This window comes from Pongo abelii, chromosome 22, assembly GCF_028885655.2.
Source record: "Pongo abelii isolate AG06213 chromosome 22, NHGRI_mPonAbe1-v2.0_pri, whole genome shotgun sequence".
Taxonomy (NCBI): Eukaryota; Metazoa; Chordata; class Mammalia; order Primates; family Hominidae; genus Pongo; species Pongo abelii.
The window spans coordinates 55636536-55647553 of NC_072007.2; the positions used below are offsets into that span (position 1 = coordinate 55636536).

Below are 11018 nucleotides of genomic sequence, written 5' to 3' on the forward strand. Positions count from 1 at the left end.
TGGAGTTTGGGCTGGATAAAGAAAGTACAGTGAAAGTAGAAGTGGTAGTCAGACCGACGTGCAGCTGGGTTTGCTGTGCTGGGCAGTGAGAAGCAAATGCTGAGTGACTGCCACCCAGAGGAACATGGCTGTCAGGCCCTATGACCCAGCACCTCTCCACCCTGCATGTAAACTGCTGAGAATCAAGGGGTGGGGCTCCCAGGAATGAGGCCATGGCAGATGAGGAGGTCTGGAGTGTCTAGCCTAATGCAAGCTATTTGTTTCCCAGACAAATAGCTCAGTGGAGCAGAATAGAGAGCCCAGAAGTAGACCCACATAACTATAGTCAACTGATGTTTGCCAAAAGTACAAAGGCAATAAAATGGACAAAAGATAGTATTTTCAACAAATGGCGCTTGATGTTCACATGGAAAAAAAAAGCATCTAAACACAAATCATAAACCCTTCACAACAGTTAACTCTAAATAGATCACAGAAACTACAGACTACAAAATTTCTAGAAAATGACATTAGAGAAAACCTAGATGGCTTGGGTTTGGTGATGACTTTTTAGGTACAACACCAAAGGCAACATCTATGAAGGAAACAATAGGCTGGACTTCATTAAAATTAAAAACTGCTCTGCAAAAGATAAAGCCAAGAGTTTGAAAAGACAGGTTATAGACTGGAAGAATATGTTTGCAAAAGACACGTCTCATAAGAGGTCGTTATCCAAAATCAATAAAGACTCTTAAAGCTCAACAATAAGAAAATGATCTGATTTTTTAAATGGGCAAAATAATTTAACAGATTCCTCATCCAAGAAGATATACAGATGGCAAATAAGCATATGAAAAGATGCTCCAAATCTTATGAGGGAAGTGCAAATTAAAACAAGAATGAGATACCACTACACATCTATTGGAATGGCCAAAATCCAGAACACTGACAACACCAAATGCTGGTGAGGATGTGGAGCAACAGGAACTCTCATTCATTGCTGGTAGGAATGCGAATGGTACAGCCACTTTGGAGGATGGTTTGACAGTTTCTTACAAAACTAAATATAATCTTACCATATGGTCCAGCAATTGTGCTCCAAAGAAACTGAAAACTTAGGTCCATACAAAACCTGCTCACGGATGTTTATAGCAGCTTTATTCATTATTGCCAAACTTGGAAGCAACCAAGATGTCCTTCCTTCAGTAAGTGAATGGATAAATGAAACGTGGCACATTTGGGCAATGGAATATCAATCAGTGCTATAAAGAAATTAGCTATCAAGTAATGAAAAGACATAGAAGAACCTTAAATGCATGTTACTAAGTGAAATAAGTCTATCTGAAAAAGCTATATATTGTATGATTCCAACTATATGACATTTTGAAAAAAGCCAAAACTGTGGAAACAGTAAAAAGACTAGCAGGAGTCAGGCATTTGAGAGCAGGAGGAGTGAATAGGCATAGCACAGAGGATTTTTAGATGGAGTTTTGCTCTTGTTGCCCAGGCTGGAGTGCAGTGGCTCAATCTTGGCTCACTGCAACCTCCACCTCCCGGGTTCAAGTGATTATCTTTTCTCAGCCTCCCAAGTAGGTGTCTGCCACCATGCCTGGCTAATTTTTTTGTATTTTTAGTAGAGATGGAATTTCACCATGTTGGTCAGGGTGGTCTCGAACTCCTGACCTCAGGTGATCCACCCACCTTGGCCTCCCAACGTGCTGGGATTACAGGCATGAGCCACCGTGCTCAGCCAGTATAATAAGATTCAAAGAGAAACATCAAAATGTTAAAAAGTGGGAGGATGAAGGTGAAATGTAGAGTTTTTATTAGTTTTCTCTTTGCTTGTTTGTTTATGCACCAGTGTTGTCATCTGTTTAAAATAATGAGTTATAAGATATTTACAAGCCTCATGGTAACCTCAAACCAAAAAACATATACAACAGATACACAAAAAATAAAAAGCAGGAACTGAAAACATACCGCAAGAGAAAATCACCTTCACTAAAAGAAAGACAAAAGGGAAGGAAAGAAGGAAGATGTGAGCACAGAACAACCAGAAAACAAATAATAAAAGGGCAAGAGTAAGTCTTTAACTTATTAATAATAACAATGAATGTAAATGAACTAAACTGTCCAACAAAAGATTAAAAAAACAAGACCCACCAATCTGTTGCCGACAAGAAACACACTTCACCTATAAAGACACACAGTGGCTGAAAATAAAGTTATGGAAAAAGATATTCCATGCAAATGGAAAACCCAAAAAAGAGCAGGAGTCCCTATACTTACGTCAAACAAAATAAATTTCAAGACAAAAACTATAATAAGAGAAAATGTAGGTCATTATATAATGATAAAGGGGTTAATTCAGCAAGATGATGTAACAATTGTGAGTACATATACACCCAACACTGAAGCACCCAGATATATAAAATATTATTAGAGCTGAAGAGAGAGACAGACCCCAATACAATGATAGCTGGAGACTTAACACCCCATCTTCAGCACTGGACAAACCATTCAGATAGAAAATCAGCAAAGAAACATTGGACTTAATCTGCACTGTAGACCAAATGGACCTAATAACTGTTTACAGAATATTTTATTTAATGGCTGTGGAATACACATCCTTCTCAGCACATGGATCATTCTCAAGACCATATGTTAGGCCACAAAACAAGCCTTTAAAAATTCCAGAAAAATGAAAGTATATAAAATATCTTCTCTGACCACAATGGAATAAAACTAGAAATCAATAATGAGGAATTTTGGAAACTATACAAACATATGGAAATTAAACAATATGCTCCTAAATAAGAACAAAAACCATATGATCATTTCAATTGATGCTGAAAGAGTATCTGATAAAATTCAACATCCCTTTATAATTAGAAAAAATAAAAAATAAAAGCCATGTACAACAGACCCTTAGCTGGTATTGTACTGATGGGGAAAAACTGAAAGCCTCTCCTCTAAGATCTGAAACAAGACAAAGATGCCTCCTTTCACCACTATTATTCAGTATAGTACTGGAAGGCCTAGCTAGAGCAATCAGACAAGAGAAATAAATAAAAGGCATCCAGATTAGAAAAGAAAGTCAAATTATCATTGTTTGCAGAGGATATGATCTTATGTTTGGAAAAACCTAATGACTCTGCTGAAAAAGTATTAGAACTGATAAATTCAGCAAAGTTGCAGGATACAAAATCAACATACAACAGTCAGTAGCATTCCTGTATGCCAACAGTGAGCAATCTGGAAATGAAATCAAGAAAATAATCTCATTTACAATAGCTACAAATAAAATAGGGAGAGACTTAACCAAAGAAGTAAAAGATCTCTATGATGAAGACTATAACACATCGATGCAAGAAATTGAAGAGAACACACAAAAAAATGGAATGATGTTTCATGTTCATAGACTGGAAGAACCAGTATTGTTAAAATGCCCATACAACCCAAAGCAGTCTACATATTAAATGCAATCCCTTTCAAAATACCAATGACATTCTTCACAGAAATAGAAAAAAAAATCTTAAAATTTATCTGGAAGCACACAAGACCCAAAAAAGCCAAAGGTGTCCTAAGAAAAAATAAAACTGGAGGAATCACATTACCTGATTTCAACTTATACTACAGAGCTGTAGTAACCAAACCAGCATGGTACCAGCATAAAAACAGACACACACCAATGGGACAGAATAGAGAACCCAGGGCCGGTTGCAGTGGCTCACGCCTCTAATCCCAGCACTTTGGGAGGCCAAGGCATGTGGATCACCTGAGGCCAGGAGTTCAAGACTAGCCTGACCAACATGGTGAAAACCCGTCTTTACTGAAAATACAAAAAATTAGCCTGGTGTGAGGGTGGGTGCCTGTAATCTCAGCTACTCAGGAGGCTGAGGCAGGAGAATCACTGGAACCTAGGAGGCAGAGGTTGCAGTGAGCCAAGATGGCACCACTACATTCCAACCTGGGTGCGACAGAGTGAGACTCCATCTAAAAAAAAAAAAAAATAGAGAACACAGAAATAAATCCATCTATATACCGTAAACTTATTTTTGACAAAGGTGACAAGAATATACATTGGAAGAAAGGACAATCTCTTCAATAAGTGGTGCTGAGAAAAAACTGGATATCCTTATACAGAAGAATGAAACCGGACACCTATCTCGCACCATATACAAAACTCAAATCAATATGGATGAAAGACAAAGACAAATCTCAAAACTGTGAAACTACTAAAAGAAAACACTGAGGAACTCTCCAGGACACTGGACTGGGGAAAATTTTTTGAGTAATACCCCACGACCACACGCATCCAAAGCAAAAATGGACAAATGGGATCACATCAAGTTAAAAATCTCCTGCACAGCAAAGAATACAATCAACAAAGTGAGGAGACAACCCCCAGAAAGGGAGAAAATATTTGCAAACTATCCATTGGACAAAGGATTGATAACCAGAATATATAAAGAGGTCAAACAACTCAATAGGAAAGAAATCTAATAATCCAGTTTAAAAATGGGCAAAAGATCTGAATAGATATTTCTCGAAAGAAGGCATACAAATGGCAAACAGGCACATGAAATGGTGCTCAATATCATTGCTCATCAGGTAAATGCAAGTCAAAACTGTGAGATATCATTTCACCTCAGTTAAAATGGCTTTTATCCAAAAGGCAGGCAATAATGAATGCTGGCAGGGATGTGAAGAAAAGAGAACCCTCATACACTGTGAGGTGACAGGCAAAGGAAATGTAACATACACATAATTGGAATCCCCAACAAAATATTGGAAAAATGGACAATAATAAATACTAAAAAAGAGTAAGTCAAGAATGTCTTCCACAATCCTGTGCCTGCACATGTCATCCACAGGCCCAAGGGCTAGCCAGCCCTGCCTGCTGCCACCACCTCTAGCACTGGGGGCCTGAGGGTGCACCTGCTCAGCCCATCACTAGGATCAGCAACACCCATGAGAGGTGCCCAGGGGTTCAATGACCAGTCTGCAAAGGGCCGCCTGCCACCACAGCCAGTGCCTGTGCTGCCACCCAAGGTAATGAGGACTAGCTTACACAGCACTTCAGCCTCCAGCAAAGCATCACCACAGCCTCCAGAAACAGCCACAGCCTAAGCTACCGAGGAACTTGCAGATACCAATGACGTTGATTACAGCCAAAGAAATCATACAGAGACTACATTACAGCACCCACTTAGAATTAAAGCCAAAGTACCCTACCCAACTGACACTATGGATACAATTATAGGAAAATAAGTATTTCCCTAAAAAAGCTACTTCATAAAATTGGTAGAAGTGACTATTACAACAGATGCACAGTTATCAACCTAAGGACACAAGAAACATGAAAAAGCAAGGAAACATGACAACTTCAAAGGAACACAATAATTCTCCAGTAGCAGACCCCAGAGAAAAGGAAATCTGTGAAATGCCTGAAAAGAATTTCAAAATAATAATCTTAAGTCTTAGCAAGATATACAGAAAGACAAAAAACAAAGAAATCAGGAAAACAATTGATGATGTGAATGAGAAATTCAAAAAAAGAAATACATTTCATAAAATGAACCAAACAGAAATCCTGCAACTGAAGAATTCAGTGAACCAAAAATACAACCAAGAGCTTCAATAATCTATCATATCAAGCAGAAGAAAGAATTTCTGAATTTGAAGACAGAGCAACGAGCATTTTTTGTTTGTTTTGGAGACAGAGTCTTGCTCTGTCACCCAGGCTGCATGGCATGGTCACAGCTCACTGCAGCCTCAACCTGCCAGGCTCAAGTGATCCTCCCATCTCAGCCTCCTGAGCAGCTGGGACTACAGGCATGCCCTGCCACACCTGGCTAGTTTTTAAACTTTTTGTAGAGATGGCATCTCACCATGTTGCCAAGGCTAGTCTCAAACCCCTGGGCTCAAGTAATCCTCCCATCTTGACCTCCCAAAGTGCTGCGATTACAGGCATGAGCCACCATGCCTGGCCGAAGACAAAGCTTTTGAAATAACCCAGTCAGACTGAAAAAAATAAAATAAAAAAGCAATGAAAAGACCGGGCGCAGTGGCTCACACCTGTAATCCCAGCACTTTGGAAGGCTGAGGCGGACAGATCACCTGAGGTGCGGAGTTTGAGACCAGCCTGACCAACATGGAGAAACCCAGACTCTACTAAAAATACAAAATTAGCCAGCGTGGTTGCACATGCTTGTAATCCCAGCTACTCGGGAGGCTGAGGCAGGATAATCACTTGAACCCGGGAGGCGGAGGTTGCAGTGAGCCAAGATTGCACCATTGCACTCCAGCCTGGGCAACAAAAGCAAAACTCCATCTCAAAAAGAAATAACGGCCAGGCACAGTGGCTCATGCCTGTAATCTCAGCACTTTGGGAGGCCGAGGCAGGTGGATCACCTGAGGTCAGGAGTTCAAGACTAGCCTGACCAACATGGAGAAACCCCGTCTCTACTAAAAATAAAAAATTAGTTGGGCACGATGGCGCATGCCTATAATTCCAGCTACTCAGGAGGCTGAGGCAGAAAAATCGCTTGAGCCCAGGAGTTGGAGGTTGCAATGAGCTGAGATCGTGCCATTGCACTTCAGCCTGGGTAATAAGAGTGAAACTCTGTCTCAAAAAAAAAAAAAAAAAAAAAGAAAGAAAGAGAGAAAAAAAGAAAAATCCTGTGTGACATATGGAACACCACCAAGTGAACAAATACTCAAATTTTAGGAATTCCGGAAAGAGAAGAGATGGGGAAAGGCATAGAAAAATTATTTAATGAATTAATAGCTGAAAATTTCTTGAGTCTTGGAAGAGATATAATTTAGGTAATTATTATGCCACTTTCTGGCTTCTGTGATACTAATGAGATGTCAACAATCTAATTGTCATTCCCTTGTAAATAATCTGGTTTTTTTTCTTTAGGGCTATTTTTAAAGATTTTCTGTTTCCTTGATTTCTCCTCCTTTGGATTTATTGGACTTCCTGAATCTTTCAAGAATCTATCCAGTGTCTTTAAGGTATCTGAAAAATTCTCCGCCATTGTCTCTTCAATATTGTCTCTCATGTTATTTCTGTTATTTCCTTCAAAAACTATTTTACATGTATGTTAGGTTCTCTGTTTCCATCATCCATGGTTTTTCATCTGTTTTTAAGTGTTTTGTCTCTTTGTTTCTCTGGACTGCATTCTGATGTAATTTCTTTGGATCTGTTTTCCAGTTCACTGTTTCTCTCTTCGTCTGTGTCTAAATCTGTTGTTCAGACATCGAATTTTATAGTAATTTGTTTCCTTTGTTCTTATTATTCTTGATTGTGAACTGTTCATTTGCTTTGTAAATATATTAGTTTGAATTATTTGAGTCTTTGACTTAATTTTCCCCAGAAAGATTTGTATTTCCTTCAACTTGTCACCTTGATGGGAGGGGGGAAGGGTGTCTCCAGTATAGGACTATTTTTGTAAATAAATCAACTTAAAATTTGGACCAAACAAAGACTGAATTTGGATCATCAACTTCATTGAGGTCTGCCTTGAGTTTATAAATTCTTGGGGTATTTTTTTCTCCTTCCTCAATGTTACTGCTGAACTGTATCTTGGCCTTTTGGCTCAGATCAAGTGGAGTATCTTTTCTTATCAGTTTAATGTTAGGGCTGAGACAGGAACATTTCCTGCGTGTCTAAGTACAATTGCATGAAATTTTTCATTTACCCTTTGAAGTTTCTGCTTTACAAAGGGTCCTCTTCTATATTTCCCACCTTGGGAAGTTCCTTAGCTTATTTCCTCTCCTCTCAGCCCTCTATCATTGTCAGACTTGCTCAGTGTTTGCAGGGTTCTGTAGAAAACCTGGATTTGAAGTTGGATTTGGCATGGCTTGTCTCCTGGGGTTCTTGATTTCCCTCTCTTTGTTCCTTGTGATTTATTTGCTTCCATGAATGATCTGTGGTGTGTTTTATAAGTTTCTTTGAATTCAACTATTTACTTCATTCAGGAGGGTTGTTCAGGGCATCTTATCTGCAATAGTATAAGAAATAGAATCCCCAAGGCTATTCTTCACTTTCTGTGTCCTTTTGGTTTGGATCTGTCTTAACCTAGAAAACAGAGCCTGAGGCAAGGATATAAAGTGTTGGGGCTTTATTTGGGAAGTGTAAACCCAGGACTGTGAGAGTGAGGTGCGAGAGATTGAGGCAAGGAAGGACCTCCCTGCAGTGATGTGATGTGAGTCTCAGCTGTGCTGGCTGCTGTTTCATAAGGGGCTGAGGTGACCTGGCTCGGCAGATGCCTCTGGGTCAGCTGCATGGGAAGATGGCTCCAGGGAGTCCACAGGAGGGGAACGGAATGTATCTACTGGCTCTGTTCTGGCGGCTACTTTCCATTGGTCAAAGCTGTCCCCACAGGGAATCAGGGGCCCTGGGTTGCATTCCCAGCCTCCTCAGCAGCTGCTCTGGGTACCACATCCCCATGCTGCAGAGTGGCATCTCATGAGGACACAGAAGTGGCAGGTGGAGCATGTGGCTGGTCTGCCTGGCTGCACTGAGTTGGTTGAGGCAGGTCAGCAGGACCCTGAGTGGCTGCTTGGCCCACACCACAGCAGAGCCAGGGCGACCAGCAGGCACATGAGATGTCTACTGACACAGGGTCTAAGATGGCCCAGTTATGCACTGGCCCCTGTGCATTTCTGGGCCACGACACCTGCTGAACTGACTTCTCAGTGTCATTACAAGTCATTGGTTTCTGGGTGATATTAAGATATCACAAGGTGGACTGGCTGTGTTTCCAACCCTTTTTCCTCTAGCTCCGTACACCATCTCCATCCCCAGCGCTGGCCCTTGGCAGCTCAGGATAAAGTCATGTGAAGCTCTGGGTGCAGATCAAGGGCTAGTGGTGGGGGTAAGAGGCTCTGCTCATATGGGATGGGGGTGAGGGGCTCTGTGCCTATGGAGTGGGTGGGGGTCAGGGGTGAGGGGCTCTGTGCCTATGTGGTGGGGGTGAGGGGTGAGGGGCTCTGCTCCTATGGGGTGGGGGTGAGTGGCTCTGCGCCTAAAGGCTAGTGGCAGGGGTGAGGGGCTCTGCTCCTATGGGGTGGGGGTGAAGGGCTCTGTGCCTAAGGGCTAGGGGTGGGGGTAAGAGGCTCCGCTCCTATGGGGTGGGGGTGAGGGGCTCTGCTCCTATGGGGTGGGGATGAAGGGCTCTGCGCCTAAGGGCTAGTGGTGGGGGTAAGAGGCTCTGCTCCTATGGGGTGGGGAGGCCCCTGGGGTGGATAAGTTCAGCTGTGGGGAGGCAGTGGGAGGCTGGTTTGGGTAGCGGGTTCAGACTTGTTTCCAGGCAAGGGTATTAGAGCCCTGCTGGATTTCAACCCTCTGACACCCAGGTCAATACCCCAAGTCGTTTCCGGGCAGAACCTTAAAACCCCCATAGGAGTGATATGAGGTATGGAACTGGGTTCCTGGACAGCCAGCCTTGTAGTTGTGCAGAGACGTCCTCTTCATTGTAATGCTGTCACTAATACCGTAAAAGATTGGTCATTGTTCAGTAGGAGAAAAGAATTCTATGGCCAGATACACATAGCTATCTGCACATTACAGTCGTAATGCCCCCACTGGCTCTAAGAATTCCTGAAACAAGGGGCTTATCTGACCTGACGTCGTGTGTGACCATGGAGTCCATCTCCCACGGACGTGCGCTGAGGGAGCAGAAGCCAGATTGTGTGCCCTTCCCCACACGAGGAGCCTCAGGTCTTGGTAGAGCAGCATGACATTCTGGTGTGGCCATGAGAGGGTGTGGGAGGGGCAGACGGGGGAGAAAAATGGGGCAAGCAGCGCCTCCTCAGCCCACCAACCCAATGACCCTTAACAGCCACCAGCAGCCACAGGAGCAGGTGTTTTAGGACAGCCAGTCTAGAAGGCAACGTAAACATCCTCTGTGTCTAGCCTGGCAAGAAGTTTGAGCTTATGGGACATTAACTCACAAAGCAAAGTAACTGCAGCACACTGTGAACCCTCCCTGAATTAATGGCAGGGGAATCTGCTTCAAACAGAAATGGGTTATCTACAGAAACTTTGGATGTGCAGTTGAGTCTGAATCCTCCCCATTAATGGTGAGGGTAATGGGGTGGAGAGGACAGCCTCAGCCGGCCCCGGCTGACTTCTCTCCGCTGTGGAAGTTAGTTCTGTGATGCTGTGGGGTTTGATAGCGTTTTTTGCCTTCCTGCTTTTTTTAAGGCAGACATTGCCAATTCATCTTTCCGGAGTTGTCTTCTGTTCCGCGTGGGGAGAAGATGGTCGAGGGGCCTGCTGGGAGCATGAGGGAGGCACCTTGCGCCCACACACATCTGCGGGTGAACTCTTTGGGGTCATGCGGAGTGAGTCCTAACTGTGTACGGCTTTAGAGGGGGTCTCCAACCCAACCAACCGCTCAGTGCTCAGGGCAGTCTTATCTCATGGATACATCGTGACAGATGCCAATGGCAATGTAATCATCAGAAAGTATTCTTTAAATTTCTTGAAACAAGCAACCAGAAATATTAAAGATAAGCCTAAATATAAGGCAGCCCTCTGTAACTCACCCACACGACACTGGTGTAGGTTTGCACACGCCTTCCATTCCATGGAGTCATCGAATGGTTATATAAGTGTTACTTGTGGCCGGGCGCGGTGGATCACGCCTGTCATCCCAGCACTTTGGGAGGCCGAGGCAGGCGGATCACCTGAGGTCAGGAGTTCAAGACCAGCCTGACCAACATGGAGAAACCCCGTCTCTACTAAAAATACAAAATTAGCCAGACGTGGTGGCGCATGCCTGTAATTCCAGCTACTTGGGAGGCTGAGGCAGGAGAATCGCTTGAACCCGGGAGGCGGAGGTTGCAGTGAGCCGAGATCGTGCCATTGCACTCCAGCCTGGGCAACAAGAGCAAAACTCCATCTCAAAAAAACAAAAAAAAAAGTGTTATTTGTGTTATTTTAATGTTCTCCCTTTCACTTCAAGTCAGATATCTTTCTACATGCCTCCTAACTTTATTATACTTTTCAATACTGCCTAGTT

At 42.9% G+C, this 11018-nt stretch overlaps 1 non-coding gene across 1 annotated transcript; it reads left to right on the forward strand.

The window, feature by feature from the left end:
• Positions 1-7565: 7565 nt before the first annotated feature.
• LOC112130541 (U2 spliceosomal RNA) lies at positions 7566-7751 on the forward strand. The gene has a single exon (XR_002912791.3). It is a non-coding gene; the product is annotated as a U2 spliceosomal RNA (small nuclear RNA).
• Positions 7752-11018: the final 3267 nt, after the last annotated feature.